Raw genomic sequence first — 19,232 nt, forward strand, 5'->3', positions numbered from 1 at the left:
TTCTTGAATCAATTTTTGGTAATTTCTGTTGTGCTGGAAAAATCAGCCACTTCATCTCGATTTGAAAATTTATTGGCAATATTTTGTATAATATTTTATAATGATTTTTACTATTTTTTGCAACTATGGTTTTATCTTCTTTCTCATTCCTGATGTATTTATTTGTCTTGCACTTTTTCTTAGTCAAACTTCTTAGAGTATTGGGCTTATCTATCATTTCTGCTGGCATTTCTTTTGTGATTCATTATTTTCAGCATTTTATCTTTATTAATTCCCTCATATTTCTTTTACTTTGTTTTGTTCTAATCTTCTAAATTGAATGCTTAGCTCATTTCTGTTCAAATTTTCAAATGCAAATCCCAAGGAAAGAGCAGGTGCAGAATTGTGAATAGGTAATGAAGTCAAGGGTCAGAAGGAGGACAGGACATGAGATGGAGGGGGGAGAGCCCCATGAGGAGAAGTTAATGACAAATAGCATAGAATGTGTGAGGCTTGGTTGTCAGGGTGACGTGTTATAAAACACTGCCATCAGGACACCCTGCCTCCGCAGGCTCTGCATCCAACTCCTGTCTCCATTTTGGCCATGAGCACATCATGAAGAGCTTGCCAAATCCAGAGCCACAATGTCTACTGCATTTTTGATCCAAGACTTTTTAGTTTCCGAGCTCAATAAGTGAAAAAGAAATGCCAATAGGGACAAACAGGGGTACCAAATTTTATTTTGTCATGGAAGCATATTAAATATACATATACAACCACTTGTTATTAGTACAGTGATTGCAACCAGATTGAGGATATTTTGACATAAGTACTTAGCTCAAAATCACAGAATAGCATTTTTATTCAATTTGCAATGTGGTTCTTCACAGAATTCCAGCCCTAGCATCTCAATGCAGAGTATAAAAGAATGGGTTTGAAGCTGAGTAGTAATAGCTTAATAACCAGCTCATTTGTTGGGCATTGGAGAAACTTGGTGAGCTCTACTTGCTTTAGGTGTAGGTCCTTAAATTTTGGAGCCTAAGAGTAAGTATGAAATGGAATTTGAGGACCTATCACAGGGATTATAACTTAGCTTTGCTTTATCCCAATCCTTAACAATTAAGATGAACCCACAGTGCCAAACACCAGGCAGTGGCAAATGTCAATCCTATCAGAAAGAAGATATGATCAGGTCAGTCACAGATTATTCCTGCACACAATTTTATAAAGACAGCATCCTGGGCTGAATAAAAACTAACCAGAAACACAAGGAGACAAACCAAAGGAATGAAAAACCATCAGAGGCAGAACCAATAGGGCTTACTATTTTAGAATGATCAGAAACAGTCTTTAAAGTAGTGGGAATTACAGTATTCAAGGGGATAAAATACAATGTCTAGAATTTAAGGAAAGAGCAGAAAGCTATTTTTTTAAAAAGAATCAAATGAATATCCTAGATCTCAAAACCAAAATTGAGGATGCAATCAATGGGTTTAAGAGTTAATGAGAAAATTAACACATTAGAAGATAGATTTAAAGAGATCACCGAGACTGAAACACAGAGAAGCAGAGGTAGGAAAACAGAGTAGAAGATAAGAGACAAAAAGATCTAGGAATATCCCAGATCAATTTAATTTTTGTATTATTAATATCCCAGTAAGCAGAGGACAGGAAGGGGGGGACAGAGAGAGAGAGAGATAGAGAGAAGGGAGAGAGGGAGAAAGGGTGGGAGGGAGAAATAGCACAAGGGAGAGAGGGACAGAGAGAGAGAGAAGGAATGGGGAAGAAGTCATACCTGAGGAGATAGTGGCTGCAAATTTTCAAAATTGATGAGCAATGTGAATCTAGTCTTTTAAGACTCCCTACAAATGTCTTCCATGACAAATAAAAAGAATCTCACAATCTTTACTATGATGTGTTTAGATCAGAAATCAAAGACATGGAAATAATCTTAAAATCAGCAACATAACAAAGTCATATAATCTTCAAAGTCACAATAATAAGATCAACAACTAACACATCAATAGAAAGAATGGAAGCCACTGGACAGTGGAGTAAGAACTTTTAAGTGCTAAAAGAAAACTGTCAACCTTAGAATTTTATATCCATCAGAAACATCCTCAAGAATAAATAAGAAACAAAGACACTTTCAGCTGAATGTAAAGTAAATGGAGAAAAATTCATAACCAGTAGACTGAACTACAGGGAGTCCTAAAGGGCAGAAAGAAATAATACCAGTTGGTTGTGTAGGAAGGAATAAAGTGCAATAAAAGGAAGTAAATAGAAATAATATTTACTGTGTAAAACCATTTAAATTATTTACCATTTAACAGTGTTTAAATTAAATTTATAAATTATAAGATGAAGAGCACATAAGTGAGAGTTGAAATGTTCTAAGAGTTTTACATTGTCCAAGATGAAGGTAAAAGCACCAATTAATTTGGGTTGGATAAATTCATAAACCATAATGTAATCTCTAAGGCAGCCACTAAAAGAATGACAAAACAGCATTTGGCTTCCTAGCTAATAGAAGAGAAAAATTGAGCAAGTAAAAATATTGCAAGAGAAAGTAGGAAAGGAGAACAAAGAGAGCTAGAATATGTGGGATGAAGAGAAAATAAATAATAAAATGGTAAATTAAAACACCCCCACATCAATAATAAGGAAACAAATGGACTAAACCCTCTGATTGAAAATCAAAGATTATTAGAGTTGATAAAAAAAACTAAATTCATGCTTAGAGTTAATAAAAAACTGAATTCATGCTTTAGATTAGATATTCATGAAATATAAAGGGACAGAAAATGAGAAAGGATTGAAGTTGCATTCACAGGTACCAGGGATTAGGGTTTCAACACGTCTTTATGGGGGACATAGTTCAACCCACAACAATACCCATCAGAAATACATGCACATTGTGTATCTTGAGATGTGTAAGAATATAGATAAGAATATAGTGCTATGTTATCAATAAATCATAGTGGTATAGTAATATAATAAAATACTATATGATAACTTTTTATTTTTTTATTTTTTATTTTATTTTATTTTTTTCTATATGATAACTTTTTAAAAAGATTTTACTTATTAGAGAACGCACAAGTGGGAGAGGTTGAGGGAGAAGCAGACCCCTGCTGAGCAGGGAGCCTGACTGAGGTGCTGATCACAGGACTCTGGGGTCATGATCTGAGCTGAAGGCAATCGCTTAACTGACTGAGACACCCAGGTGCCTTTTAATGCTATATGATAATTAAAATGGATAAGTTATAGCTGTATACAATAATGTGTATCTCACAAATATTAAGTTAGAAGCTAGATGTAGAGCATACACACAGTATGGAATCCATTCACTGAAAGTTATTTGGGGGATATATGTGAGATGGTCAAACCAAAAGGGAATTCAAGAATATGATTAGCATAAAAGTCAGGATAGTGGTCACCTTTGGAGGTAGGGAAGGGGTTGCCATGGGGAACCTGGGTGGGCATGGGGAGGGCTCCTGGGTGTTGGCAGGGTTGTATTTCTTGACCAGGATGCTGGTTACAAAGCATTGACTTTGTGATAAATCATTTGGTCATATACTTTTATTTCACCTACTTTTCTGTATGCGTGTTTTATTTCTCATGTGTACACACACACAATATTTACAAAGAGGAAGGAAGAAAGGAAAGAAGGGAGGAAGAACGGAAGAAAGGAAGAAAGGAAAGAGTGAATCCAGAAGTTTAGTGAATTTGAGGCCATCTGGGTTACATTGACAACCAAATGAGCCAAACCAAAGAAGTATGATTAAGTTTATTAGAAACAACATAGTGTCCTCAATTCTGCTTGCTAACCTGGATGGGTGTGGCCCCACCTGTAATATCTCCTGAATACAGTTTTGGAAATGTTAATTTATGCAATAATATTTTTTTTGAGAACCCACAGTGTGCTGGACACTGATACACTTTTCCTCTGACTTGAATTTCATCGAGTTCAGAGGAAATATGGACAATTTTGGTTTGAATAGCTGCTAGTCTCACATTTCTTCACAGTGAGAATCTCTTCCCTCACACCACCCCCACCTTGCCTACGCTCTAGTTGCAATGACTAAAACTTGTGAAATACTATGTATTAAAGCAGACAGGATGCACATATTCAAAAAATATCATGGCCATCTGAGATCAGGGTGAGAAAGTCTGTTCCAAATCTGTGGCAGCCTGAGTTGGGGAGTTGATGTGCATGTTCTCTGAATATTTAAGTTAGATAAAGAGTCTAAATCTCATTGCTTGAAGGCGATCCAAAACCCAAAGTGCCAGCCCCACTGGCTCCTCCTTTAGGAATACAGATGTCATCAAATCTCAATAATGACAGCTATTAACACAGCATGTGAGACTAAAAAGAAATTTAAGAAGACATTTATTGTTTCTTTAACTTTAAGTATCTTCCATCCATGGCTGGCTTGAAATTCATTGCATATGATGCTGCTGTCTTGGTTAATCGTGTGTTTAAGACTAATGGACCTGTAGAATATGCCAAAAGTGAATTTCCAGGAGCCTGGCTTGCCCAGTCATAAGTAAAACATGTTCAAGTAGTGATGTGCCAAGACTCCAATCAGCTTGTTTTCATAGCATTTCTCTCTTTCCAGAAGCTTTGAGCTTCAGGAGAGCAGGGACCATGTTTCCTTCCCTTACCAGTTTGTGCTCAATACCTAGTGCAGAATTAGGCATGCAGCAAACACCAAATACTTATCGACTTGCTGATTGAGAAAACAAACGAGCAAGTACTTGACAAAACACTTGTTCCCCTAAAATGAGCAATGATATTCCAGAAAGGTTCTATTCACGTTGTATTTAACCCCCCACCCCCACCCCCAGCCCACCAAGAAAGGCCTTGACTTTTGGCCTTTCATGCATTCAATCAACTAATTTTTATTGAATGCTCATATAAACCTTAGGGGTGCAGAGTACTTTTGATGATAAGAGGTAGGGGAAATTTTTTTAAGTGGTAAAAGGTATTGGGGGCTGATTTTAAATAGAGTGATCAAGAAAGGTCTCACTGTGTTGATGTTTGAGAAGATCTGAAGGAAGTGAGGGAGTGAGTGGTGAAGCAAAAGGAGAGAAGGGAAGGAAGTGAGACCTATGGGTACATCTCACAGAACGGCATTTTAGGCAAAGAGAATAGCATGTACAATGGCCCTGAGGCAGAGAGTCCTGGGAGAATTCAAGGGAAAGCAAGAAGCTGTGTAGCTTGAGCAAAGTGAAAGAGGGAGAACAATGGGAGTGAGGTCAGAGAGGTTCCTGGTCCTGACTATGTAGGGTTGTATAGCTATTGGTTTTTACTAACAGTGAGATAGCATCCACTGGATGATCTTGAGCAGGGTATTGGTGTCGCCTGACTTGCTTTTTAACAGGATCACTTTGGCTTTGTTGAAAACAGACATAAAGATCAAAAGCAGAAACATGGAGTCAGAGCTAGTCTATGGAAAATTCTAACCTTTGGATAGATACAATTGTAAGTGTTGGATTTGGTTTTCACCAAGACCAAGTCAAAACAATTCTTTCCTTTCAGGAATACATTGGATGATAGAGTGGATACTATCATTACAAAATAGATGTTTTCTTCTTTTTTTGTTGAAAATATGTATTTAGTAATGCATGAATATACTACTCTTTTTTATCTTTTTAAAGATTTTTACTTTTTTATTTATTCATGAGAGACACAGAGAGAGAGGCAGGGACATAGGCAGAGGGAGAAGCAGGCTCCCTGCGGGAGGGAGCCCCATGTGGGACTCGATCCTAGAACCCCAGGATCATCATCTGAGCCAAAGGCAGATGCTCAACTGCTGAGCCACCCAGGCGTCCCTGAATATGTTACTCTCACTGCAGTTTAGAAAAGGGTTTCGGAATGTTTAAGCTAAATGAGTGAGAAATTGTAGACTACTGTTTTGAATGTTTTTAAAGGGTACCATTTGACATCTTTAAACGCCAGTTTTTTAAAGAACTGACAGGAGATTTAGATTAAAATTAATGGAATACAAAGCAAAAACAATAAAGATGAACAGTGAAATCAACAGAAGTTATTGTGATACTGAGAAGTGAATTGTAACAAAATTTTCAGATTATACTGAAAGCAGCAATTCATTGAGAGAGAGATAAATTTAAATAAGTTAAGGGCTCAGTGAGTTGAGCATTCAGCTCTTGGATTCAGCTCAGGTCATGATCTCAGGGTTGTGGGATTGAGCCCACATGGGGCTTTGTGATCAGCAGGGAGTCTGTTTGGGATTCTTTCCCTCCTCTTTATTCCTCCTCTGCTCACACTCTCTCTCTTTCAAAAAAATAAATAAAATCTTAAAAAAAAATAAAATATGTTATAAACTTGATCATCCCATAAATTTGCTGATCTAATTATAAGAAGTGATTAAACAGGCACATTGCTAATTTGGCAAAAACAAAAACAAAAACCAATGACATTAATGAAGATAACAGAGAAGTCAAGACCGCCAACACAATATGATACCAACAATAACTGATTAAAGAGTATTGTCAATTCAAAAAAGTATTGGAAAGAAAAGCTTGAAATATTCTGAAATCTTACAACTCATCTGTGAAGGAAACTGGGTGGAGATTTCCCCAAATATGAAAACAACCCTAAAAACATACATGACATTACAAATAGCAGTTTGTAAAGCTGAAGGAAACTTTCTAAAATATTAGTATTAAAAATCTACTTTCATCAACCATGTTATTGGAAAGACCTAGCTGTCTTTTTATTTTTGGTGTAGAAAATGAAGAGTTTAGCAAAGAGTATGCACCCCCAATGGTAGGAGAAGTATGATAGGTGTGTCAGGTAGATAATTAATCAAAATATTGCTTCTGGGTATTGTGGTATTCACAGGATTTGTTGACTTTTTAAAATTTGGATCTAGTTGTGATTTTTTTTCTCTCACTCTTGTTAAATTAATTAAACAAGGAAGCCATTAGACTGAAGTAGCTCTTGTGAGGTGGGAGCCTACATAACAACCCAAAATCTAAGCCTGTGTGTATAAAATGCCTCAAGGTTATGAAATTGAAACTTAAGGACAATCAATCAAAAACGACCAGTTAAGCTTTAAGCTATAGCCAATCAAATAATTTCCTTTCTTTGCTACCACCTCTTCTTACATCTTTCTCCAGCTTCTGTCAGTGGGGTGCCTTTAACCACTTCTGGTTTGGCACTAACCTAACTGGTTGATTTGTGCTCAAATGAACTCTTAAATTTATTAATATGTCTCAGTTACCTTTTAACATTTTTTTTAAAAGATTTTATTTATTTATTTATTCATGAGAGACACAGAGAGAGGCAGAGGGAGAAGCAGGCTCCCTGCGTGGAGCCAGATGTGGGACTTGATCCCAGGGCCCTGGGATTGCCACCTGAGCCAAAGGCTCAACCACTGAGCCAATCAGGTGCCCCACCTTTTAACATTTTAAGTAAATATTTACTTATTTTAAGTAAACATTTACTTTATGCCAAAAATTTTAATACATTTTTTAAAAGAGGGACCCTCAGATGATACAAGCTTCAGACTCTCAAAATCTGGATTCATTCTGATCAGTAGGTTGATTTGTGTATTTTAAGATTGCAAGAAAAATTAGATATTAGACTGACAGACAAACAAATTTGGAATTCAGGGTAGAGGTTTAAGTTGGAGAAGTATATTTGTGAGTGGAATGTTGTCCATATTCCAGTCTGTGGCTCTTACTACACCACTAAATAATTAACTTGATTCTCTGCAGATGCTCACTGAGTGTCCCACAAGTTTAACTCAACTGTGACACTACCTGGAATTAGTGTCAGACTCCACAGGTTAATGGCTCAGCCCCATAAGACTGCCCCCTTCTCACTTCAAATGCCAATCTCAGATCCAAGTGGTTTCTTGTGTTTCTGAACACCTTGCTATAAATCAGAGGGTCCCACAACCACCATCTTGGGTTCCATTGATTTGCTAGAATGGCCCACAGAAGTCAGAAAACTAGTTTACTGGTTTATCGCAAAGTATATCAAAGGATACAAATGAACAGCCAGATGAAGAGATCCATAGGGAGAGGTCCCAAACACAGGAGCTTCTGGCCAATGGCGTTTCGCGCCTGGAATATGGATGGATTTTTGTTCACCAACATGAAAGCTCTCTAAACACAGTTTTTGTGGAGACTTCCTGACTTAGACATGATTGATCAAGTCATTGGCCAATGGCCATTGATTCCACCTCTAGTCCCCTCCCCGCCCTGGAGTCCCACCCCTCTAATAATCTGGTTGGTTCTTTTGGCAACCAGCCTCTTTGATGTAACAGAGATACCTCTATAGCTCTCCTTACTTAGGAAATTCCAAGGATTGTGCCAGAAAGAGAACAAAGGCTAAACATAGGCATACCTCATTTTATCGCACGTGGCTTTATTGTGATTCACAGATGTTGCTTTCTTTTTTTTTTTTTTTTTACAAATTAAAGGCTTGAGGCAACCCTGCTTCAAGCAAGTCAATCAGCACCATTTTTCCGACAGCATTTGCTCACTTCATGTCTGTGTCACATTTGCGTAATTCTCATACAATTTCAAACTTTTTCATTACTAATGTATTTGTTGTGGTGATCTGTGATCAGTGATTGCAACTCGATAAAAGCTCAGATGATGGTTGGCATTTTTAAATTAAGTTATGCACATTTTTTAGGCGTAATGCTATCACACACTTAATAGACTACAGCATAGTGTAAACATAACTTGTATACGCAGTGGAAACCAAAAAATTTATTTGACTTGCTTTATTGTGATATTTGCTTTATAGCACTGGTGTGGAACCCAACCAGAAATATCTCTAAGGTTGGTCTGTACATATTTCTTAGTATATAGTCACGATATCACACATACCTAATTGGTATTTAGAACCTGAAGGCTCAGGGCCACGTTATGACTTTTGTGGGCTCTAGACAATTTTGCCTTTGTAAGCCTCTTCCTCCATTAAAAAAAAATATATATATAATCATATAAAATTACATAATAATTAATAATATAATATGCTAATTAACACAACAAAATGATAAATAATTACATTATTGCATATTTATATATGATTGTTGTTGAAAACTGACCTCCGTGCTTTGGAGCCAAACTATAACACAAAGACAGAGTTTGGGATAAAAAGAACAATAGCTGGGGATCCCTGGGTGGCTCAGCGGTTTAGCTCCTACCTTAGGCCCAGGGTGTGATCTTGGAGTCCTGGGATGGAGTCCCACGTTAGGCTCCCTGCTTCTCCCTCTGCCTCTGTTTTTGCCTCTCTCTCTCTCAATCTCTGTGTCTCTCATAAATAAATAAATAAAATCTTAAAAAAAAAAAAAAAAAAAAGAACAATAGCTTTACTGTTTTGCCAAAGGAGGGTGCAGTGGGTTGCAGCCTTCAAAAAACTGCAAGCCAGCCTGGAGGAAGGGGCTGAGGGGTTTTATAGGGAAATACAGGATCTAGCTGGTTTGACAGGAATTGTGTACTTGCTGCCAGCCTCCTTTGTCCTGTCTTTAGGGTGGTCCAGGGTTCCTGAAGCAAAAAGCTAAGAAGGGAGGAGAGGAGGTTTGCAGAAGAGAGGTAAAAATATTAGTTTAAAATTGAACTTCGCTGGAGCACTAGTGCAGCTATTTTGATTTTTGTTCAGCTCCATGCTTTTAAGAGGTTTCATTATGATTATATGTTGTCTATATAAATATATAGTAGTAGCATATATTTAGATGACTAATATCTAGGCTAAATATATTTACTTTTTCTTCTAATTATAAATTAAAATATTTTCATGGGCTCCAAAAATATTGCATAATTGTTAAAGTAACCAGATTAGGCCCAAGATGGAGTCATCATGTTAAACCCCATATCCGCAAACCAAAACGTTACTAAGTTTCTGTGCTGGTTCTCCCAGAAATGGGAAGCCCAGGTCAACCAATCAGCAGACGCCTGCTCAGCACAAGTCTTACTTGGCTCCAGATAAGGAAAGCAAATGCCACCCTATCTTCCTTGTTCCTGCTCACTTTGGTCTATAAAAATCTCTTGCCTTGTACAGCTTTTTGGAGATCCTTTCTATCTGCTGGATCAATGCTGCCTGATTCACGAATGACTGAAGAAAAGCCTGTTAGAACAGTAAATTGTCTGCGGGAAATTTTCTTTTATAGTGAGTTCCAGCTTGGGTTCATTTCCATGAGAACAAGACCATTGGAGGAGAGGAGGTCAACACACTGGAGATCAGGATAGTAGAAGGATCAAATATGTATATGTTAAAGTCATCCAGCATTATGATAGGAAGAGGGTTGGAGGGACAGATATTGATGGACATGGGTCATGTGAAGAGGACCCCAAATATTGAAGAAACTGTGGGACTCACACAGGGTGGACAGATGATGGGAAGAGTGAGAGATGGTGGGTGATGAAGTCTGATGACATGGGAGTCAGAGCTATGACTCTTACACTAGTAAGAGGAGATAATGGCAGGGAAGCGACAATGAGGAATTGGAAGGACTTCTCCCCATCAGCTCCAGTGAAAGGAGGGGTGTTGGAGCCACTGCAGTGGGAGCAGTGCCCTCAGGGAAGAGCCAGGTTTCAGTTAGAGTCAGAAGATGAAGGGCAACCCCGGGTGGCTCAGCAGTTTAGCGCCGCCTTCAGCCTGGGGCGTAATCCCCAGATCCTGGGATAGAGTCCCATGTCAGGCTCCCTGCATGGAGCCTGCTTCTCCCTCTGCCTGTCTCTCTCTCTCTGTCTCTCATGAATAAATGAATAAAATCTTAAAAAAAAAAAAAAAGATGAAGGCAGCTTATAGAGAAGGCTTGTTTGGGGAACCTTGCTTATTATGACCATGAATTCCAGATAGTTGACCATTTTAGAAGTTGGAGAGGGTTATGAGATGGGTCAGAACATGCAGAACATATTTTGGAGATCTTGGGGATGAGGAATGAACTGGGGGATGTGAGCTTCCTGCAGTGACTAACAAAATGAAGACCAAGGACATACAGATGGATGGTGAAGTTGTGAGTGTTGAGAGGGAAGGGACGGGTAGGGTCTTGTCAAGGAGGACTCTTAGCTCTGGTGCTTCTTCCAGACTCGTCTGGTGCTTCTTCCATCCACATCCTGGGGATGTGGAGGCCTGTGGAAGATCAGTTGGCCACTGAGCATGTGGAGCTCTGTTTAGACCCCAAGAATGGAGGTGTGGAGGGTGTGAGAGGGAGTCTCACAAGTGGGAAGGTTTTCTCATGTTGGCATAAATAAGGCCCTGTAAAGATTGCTTAGTTGCCTCAAAAGTCCTGCCAAGCCCTCAATTTGAGCCGGATACACAGGCACTGAAATATTTGTTGAATAAATGAATGAGTGAATTTCCTTTAGTAGCTAGAATATTTAATATCCACAGCCTAAAGCATCTGCATTAGAATCACTTCTTGGGTAGATACCTACCAGATTTCTACACAATTAAACGAAAAATAAAGCAAAGAGTAGAGTCTGTCTGCCCTAAGAGCAAATTCTAGCCCTGAATGAAGAAAATTCTGTACCTTCTAAAATTATGGTTTTCTAGATCTAATCATTTAAATATCCAGATGGCATAGGACAAAGAATGGGTGATTACAGAATACGGGTAAGGAAAAGAGGAGGTAAACTTTATTGGTGGTGTTGGGGGTGGTCAAAGAAAGGATATAATGAGTTTTGAACAACAATCTGAAGAGCCAGCACTGGGGGTAGGGGCAAGTATAATAGGTATTTCCTCTAAGTCATATGAGCCTGGGGTGAAGTCAGGGTTACTGGCACCCAAATACTAAAAATGTTTTTAAATTTTAGTTATTTCACTTTTCTTCATTAGCCACCCAGCATTTCCAAGGTCTCTCCTTGCAATAGAATCAAGATCCATTTCCTGGTACATGGGTGACTGCCCTGGGGAAGCCATCAGAGTACCCCTTGGCATTTGGTTCTAGGCTTGCTCCAGGTGCATTCTCTGTAGCACTTCTAGAATAATTCACATTTGGCTTCCCAGTTATAGACCCCCTCAAGGCCACTCATAAAGTAACAGATTAAAGGGACCTTAAGATGTTCTTAGTCTAATTCTCTACGTGATTGCAGAGGCCCTTCAGAAAATGGCATTCAACTTCTGAATGACACAGCATTTACCACCCCAGAGGCAGCCCATTCCATTTTGGTCCTTTTCAATAAATAGAATGTTCAGGCTCATTGAACTGAAATCCCCATAGCTTCTTTAGCAGTATTCCTGCCAAGATTTCGTAGTAATCAGCTTAATAAGATCAGTGGCCATAGGATTATATGCCAAAGGATGTCTTTCTGGTGACCAGAATTCAGTCTCTTCTATGGAAGCAGCTGATTCAACCCTGGTGCAGTCTTACTAATCAATTCCCTTTTTTGTATGCATTATTTATAAATGTTCTTCTAATGTAATTCTCTGATTACATTATTAATGAATTCCTTTATGCAATCTAACAAGCATTAAATTAATTACAGAATGCCTACTGTGTGTCAGGTGCACAGAGGTTACAGCCACGTTGGTGAGTCAGATAAGCTTTCACTCTCCGAGACTTTATTGCCTATAGGGATATAGAGCCAAGGAAACAGGCTTTAATTCAAAAGTGAGTTAAGTGCTACTGTTATGAGGGTTATTAGAATATGTTGGAGTTCACCCTGGGCCACCTAATCTAATTTGAATTATAACACCAGAAATCAAGTGGTTGGTTTTCTAAAGTATATGCTAGCCCTGAATGTAAACTCCATTCACCTTGGATAAATTTGTGTATGCCCCATGTTTCATCAAGCATTCAGAGGCAGACCATCCCCAGTGGTGAAGCCAAGGGATAGGGCAAAGCCAGGGTTGTACAGCCATGGATGGCATAAGTGGCTGGCAGGGGTGGAAGAGTAGGAAGGTGGGTCTTGACCCTGGTGGCTCTCAAATTCCAGACTCACCATGTCTTTCCCTAGTGGGCAAGTGTACTTCTCAGAATAACACAAGTTCCTGGGCCTCTGATGATACAACAGGAGCACATTTTGTCCATTGATTATTCAGTGGAGTGAGGTCAGAAGCATTAAATATTTCAAAAAAATATATACATATACAGAGATTCATCGGTTTTGTAATTGTGTGGGTGCATCTGCGCACACGCACAGATCAATATGCCTAGGTGAAGATGGAAACAGTTGGGAGGAAGACATTTTTTAGGACACTGTTACATATTTGAAGACAAAAGTGATCACTAAATATATTTCCCAGATGTCAAATCATGTAAGTTAAGAGCCTCATTTCACTGATAGCATTCCTAGCCTCAGGCTATCTTCATATTTTTTACATTTTCTTCAACTTAATGAAATCTGCTCTGATTAAAAAATAAGATCTCCATAATTATGCTCCAAATTATGGCAGAAGGGAGGAGATGGGTCTAATTACAGAGATTTCTGGTGGGGAGGAATGTGGGCCAGACTTTAATCCCAGTTGTTCTTGTCTTGTGAGCTCCAGCAACTTCCGGAACCACTCCACAAATGTACATGAAAAGAGTCCCCATGTCATGGGATTGGTGTGAGCCAGCCATTCACTCACTTGACACATATTTACTAAACACCTGCTCTGAGGTTCTGAATCCTCAGAACTGGGATACAGCCATGAAAAAGATGTATAAAGAGCCCTGGTTCTTGTGGGATCTATGAAGTACAAGGGATGCTGGTAGTCAATGAGTATAATTCACAAATGAATTATATAGATGATAAGTTCTAGAAAAAAAATGAAAGTATGATAGGACAAGGCAGGCTTGGGAGGGCAGAATAGGGATACATAGGTCCCATGGTTAAATAGAGGGGTGCAGGTGGGCATTGCTGAGAAGGTAAAGGAATTACCTGAGTGGGTGGCCAGGAGAAGACCCTCACAGGCAGAAGGAACAGCTGGTGCAAAGGCCCCAAGGTAAGAAGTTTCCTGGCATGGTTGAGGGTGAAGAAGGCAAGTGTATCTAAAACAGAGTTAAAAATAACAAAAAACAAAAACCGAATGGGGAGAACTGGGGGCCTAGGATGTCATGGGATCATATAACACCTTGTTAAGGTTGTTTTAAGGGTTTAGAGTTTTACTCTGAACAAAATGGAAAACACTACAATATTTCGAACATTTGTTTTGAGCATACGAGGGTTTCCCAGCTACTGTGTTGAAAATAGATGTGTAGGAAGCAAGGGAAGTTGGCTAGGAGGCAGTAATAGAGGTGAGAGACGATCATGACCCAGGGGTAATAGAAAGTAGTGAGAAGTCATGCAATTGGAGATGAATTCTGGAGGAGGGCCAGCATGATTTCCAATGGATTGAATGTGGATCATGAGCATGTTTGTGGAGGTGAATCGGGATCTCAGTTTGGATATGTTTAATTTGAGGTGTCTATTAGGACGACAACATAGACATATCAGGAGGCAGTTGGATATGATTCTGGAGTTTGAGAAGGGCTTCTGGGCTAGGGATATAGATTTGGGAGTGTTCAGAAAGGCAGTCCTGTGTTTCTCCCTTACTCTCACAGAGCTGCTATACTCAGAACACTAGAGGTGGGTGGTTCTCTCACAACAAGCAATTCTCTGCAACTCCAGCTGGGTTTCCTACAATTGAACTCAATTCTGCTACCGTGTACCTGGACATAGCATCAGATGTTCAGTCCTATAAGACCACCCCCAAGCAGTTCAGGTGCTAATCGCAAGCCCAGTTGTCACCTCTATGTCTGATCGATCAGCTCTAAACTGGAGGTTCCCATGACCTCCTCTTCAGGTTCCATTAATATGCTAGAGTGGTTCACAGAACTCAGGAAAACAGTTTATTTTTTATTATAAAAGGATATGATAAAGGATACAGGTAAACAAACATCCAGAGGGAAGAGATGAGTAGGACAAGGTATATGGAAAGGGGCAAGGAGCTTCCACGCCCTCTGCAGTCATTCTTCTCTCCCTGTACCTCCATGTGTTTGCCCACCTGGAAGCTCTCCAAACTCCATACTTTTAGGATTTGTATGGAGGCTTCACCATGTAGGTGTGATGCATCATTGCCTCCATTTCCAGCCTCTTTCCTTTCTTTGGAGAGTGAGCTATGGGATTAAAGCTTTCAAGCTCTTAATCATGGCTTGGTCTTTTTGGTGACCAGAGCCTATCCAGGAACCCAGAGTTGTTTCATTATAAGAAAAGACACTGCTATCACCTGGGAAATACCAAAGGATTTAAGAACTCTGTGTCAGGAACTAGGATCAAAGACCAAGTTTTAGAACAAAAGATGTTCTTCGCACTCTAGTCACTCAGGCAATTACAAGAGTTTTAGGACTTTCATGCCAGGAACTGGGTGCAGAGACCAATATATATATTTTCTGTTATCTTACAGGGAGCCATCAGAGACCCACTAAAATATGGGGTAAGTTAATTTATGGAGATTGTAATTTGTATTTTGCTGTCATCATATTTTCGCCTCCACATCCCCGCTCCTGTGACAAAAAAGGAAGCCAAGTTTTTATTTCCTTTTGTCTCCAGGGAACATTGGCAATAGAAATGTCCATTGCATGAAGGCAACTCTTTGTTGTTGCTTTTGTTTTCAAAAGCTTAGGGTTTCTGGAAGGGGCCTCCCAGGGAGGCATGTGTAGCAGACAGGAGGTTTAGGTAAGTTCTTTCCACTTGTCATAGTTCAGGTAACCCAGGGCTTTCTTGGTCAGCCTATGTTATTTCCCTAATTCAGGGATTGGTCCAGGGGTGGCCCAGTCTGTCAGAAGCTTAAGACAATTGCTCAGGATTCTAAGATATCCACACAGACTCTCCTTTTGGATAGTGAGGTGTTTGTTTGTCAGACCCGGAACTAATACAGCCATTTTACCCTCATGAGGGAGGTGAGCTTAGTAAGAAGTAAGCTGCCATGTGGAAAAAGGCATAACAGGGGAAAATAGCAGCAATAGGCACCATCATTATCTATCGCTGGGTAACCAACTATCCTAAAATTAAATGCCTTAAAAATCACAAAGTTATTTTCTCATACAGTCTCTTTGGACAAGGGGTTTGGGGGTGGCCTGTCTGGGTGGTTCTGGTTCTCAGCGTCTTTTATGAGATGGCAATCAAGACATCGGGTGGGGCTGCACTCATCTGAAGGCTCGTCTGAAGCCGGACAAGCTGGTTCGAAGATGGCCCTTTCTCAGAGTTGGCAGGTTCGTGACTGCTGTGGGTAGGACCCTCTCTGTAGGCTTAGGTGTTCTTGCAACATGATAACTGACTTCCTCCACAGTAAGGAAACTTTAACGCCTTTTATGTCATAGTCTCAAAAGTCACACACCGTGACTTGTGCAAAGTCTATTCCTTAGAAGCAAGCTGCCAAGTCCAGCACATACTGAATGCAAGGGGAATGGGGCGTCTTCACTTTTTGAAAAGAGAAGCATCAAAAAATTCATGGTCCTACTTTCAAACCACACACGTGGCACTAGAGATCCTGTAACCACACCTGAAGGCTTTCCTACCAGTAAGTGAGCCAAAACGTCCCTTTATTTATTAAAGCCAAGTTGAATTGAGGTTTTCTTTTTTCTTTATGACTTGCAGCCACAAGTATCGTAATTAACGCAGACGGTGTCAGTTGATGTAGCTGATTTAAGAGAAGATAACAGTTCCCAAAACTGAGAGGAGAGAGAGTCTCTTGGGACGTAATAGGCTCTCCAAAAGGTAAGGGAAATGGCAGCTCCCAGGGAGACTGGATCTTCCACCCTGGGGCTCCCATTCTGCACAAAAGTCCCAGATATGCAGTCATCCTGGCACTACATTAGCCATGTCTTTTGTTTTCTGTATTCTGATGCTTTGACATCTGGGGCCCTGCTCACTCTGGAGGGCCTGCCCCTCCGCCAGTTAGCTAATTCCCATCCAGAGCCCACACCCCAATTACCTCCTTTATATGACTCCCACCCCCTAAACCACTATCCACCTGCACTCATCACCCCAGAGTCAGGTCCTAGACAACCAGGGACAATCCCTATGCTCTAGACCCCACCAAAATAACGCAAACTAGCCAAGCCCAAACCTGCTTACCACACCTTATCTGTTCCTTCCTGAAGAAAATGCAATACTCTTGCACGTGGTCTTGCCCCCTCCCTAGTGCCTCCTAACCAACGCTGGTGCTTCTCTGTGTGGCCCCTGCATGGCATGGCATGACCTCCCCTTTTGGGAACTGTCAGTTATAAACTATCTAGTCAATGACAATCATCGCTTGATCTGTTGGCCTTACTAAACCTCAAATTTTCTACGAATACACTATATTTTAAATCAGGCACACGATACATAAAACTTTCTACCTTCAAAAGACTATATGGATATAAACAAAGGGTATATGAGCTATGACCAATACTGTTTCTTCCTGAATATTCTGGACTGTGTAAGACTCTAGGGGAAAATGGGGAAGAGGGGTTGGCCAGTCAGAGGTTGGGGTAGAGTCAGATTTAATATAATTTTAAGAAAATAGATAACATAATGCTTCTTAACCTGAGCATGGTGATTACAAATTAAGACCCGCTATATTTGGGGCACTTGTGTGGCTAAGGGATTGAGTATCTGCCTTTGGCTCAGGTCATGATCTCGGGGTCCTGGGATCAAGTCCCACATCGAGCTCCCTGCATGGAGCCTGCTTCTCCCTCTGCCTGTGTCTCTGCCTCTCTCTCTGTGGCTGTCCTGAATAAATAAACAAAACCTTTAAAAAACAAAAAGTTTTTAAGTTTTGGTTTTTGAAGAATCTGTGATAATCCTCATAAGCAGCTATTACTATTCATATGTTGATTTTAATTTTCAAAGTAACTTATAAAGATTTATTTTTAAAAATCTCTAGCCCCTATCATCTCCTCCTTTTGACCTCACGACACATTTAAACATTGGGATGTGTGAAAGCATTTGGTAATAATTTTTGTTACACAGATGGTGCATGCCCACCTCATCTACGGAAGTTGCCGAGTACGTGGAGTCTTATTACTTGAAAAAAATGTACAATTATTTTCATAAATTTAATCATGAGTTTACTTCATGACCATTTCAATTTAGCCTTTCTGGAGACCTAGGAATTTCCCTAGAATTCAAATCTCAACCATCTCTAGTAGGGAAAGTCTTTCATTTAAAAAATTTGTATGTTTTTATTTCTTTCTGGATAGAAAGGTGATCCTCTTTCTAAGAAGCTTCTGTCAACAGCCTGTGTCTCAGACTGACATTCTCAGTAATGTTTTCTCCTTTATAGTCATTCTAATGCCTTTTTTTTTGCCTTATCTTTTCCAGTTCTTTCTCTGAGTTCCTATCTCAAATCTGTCCCATCATTGTCCTCAATAAATGATGACATGCCCTTCATCACTGGTGAGATAGAAGCTGTAAAGGGAAAACTCTGTTTTTCCCTTTCTCTGTGTAGGGAAAAACCCAGTTCTTCCCTACTAGGTATTTCTTCCCTGTGTGTCTCCTTTACTTTCACAGAGAATACTTCACTTTTGACACTTCCGATTACCAAACGTGTGGAGATTTATCCCCATACCAAGTAATTCTTCAGACACCAGCAGGGTGTTCTGCGGTTTAACTCAATTCTAAAACTATCTGCCTGGAGATAGTGTCAGATCCCAAAGGTTAAGAACTCAGCCCCACAAGACTGTTTCCACTCCACTTTAGATGCCCATCACAACTAATAGATCTCCTGGATACTCACAACTTCTGTCTGACTTGGCTACAAATAGGAAGTTCCCATACCCTCTTCTCAGGTTCAATTAATTTGCTAGAGTGACTCACAAAACTCAAACGTTTTCTTACATTTACCAGTTTATTAAAGGATATGATAAATTCTACAGAGGAATAGCCAGATGAAGAAATACATAGGGTGAGGTCTGGGAGGGCCCCGAGTTATAGGAGCTTCTGTCCTTGTGGAGTTGGGGTGTGTCACCCTCCTGGTAAGGATGTGTTTGCCAGCCTGGAAGCTCCTTGAACCTCATGCTATTGGAATTTTATGGAGGCTTCTTCACATAGTCATGATCAATCATTAACTCCATTTTAGTCCCTCTCCCCTCTCTAGAGAATGGGAGGGGTGGAGCTGAAAATCCCAAGCTTCTAATCATGGCTTGCTCTTTCTGGTGACCAGCCCCCATCCAGGAGCCTGCCCAGAACTGCCTCAATAGAATAAAAGGTGCTCCTACTGCTCTTATCACTTAGGAATTTAGAAGGGTTTTAGGAGTCCTGTGTCAGGGAATGGGTCAAAGACAAATATTAGGACAAAAGATGCTCCTAGTGCTCTT

At 39.9% G+C, this 19,232-nt stretch overlaps 2 long non-coding RNA genes across 2 annotated transcripts in view; one reads left to right on the forward strand and one right to left on the reverse strand.

Moving 5' to 3' along the window:
• The window catches only part of LOC112667661 (uncharacterized), a 21,636-nt gene extending 12,369 nt beyond the window's left edge, over positions 1 to 9,267 (reverse strand). The window contains exons 1-2 of the long non-coding RNA XR_003141227.3: positions 9,174 to 9,267; positions 8,004 to 8,079 (exon numbers count right to left, since the gene is read on the reverse strand). This is a non-coding gene — a long non-coding RNA (uncharacterized LOC112667661). The remainder of the gene's footprint in view (positions 1 to 8,003; positions 8,080 to 9,173) is intronic.
• Positions 1 to 17,243, forward strand: part of LOC125753285 (uncharacterized) — a 25,606-nt gene extending 8,363 nt beyond the window's left edge. The window contains exons 2-3 of the long non-coding RNA XR_007404728.1: positions 15,338 to 15,367; positions 16,531 to 17,243. This is a non-coding gene — a long non-coding RNA (uncharacterized LOC125753285). The remainder of the gene's footprint in view (positions 1 to 15,337; positions 15,368 to 16,530) is intronic.
• The last annotated feature ends 1,989 nt before the right edge of the window (positions 17,244 to 19,232 follow it).

Source organism: Canis lupus, chromosome 21 (assembly GCF_003254725.2).
Source record: "Canis lupus dingo isolate Sandy chromosome 21, ASM325472v2, whole genome shotgun sequence".
In the NCBI taxonomy this organism is placed as follows: Eukaryota; Metazoa; Chordata; class Mammalia; order Carnivora; family Canidae; genus Canis; species Canis lupus.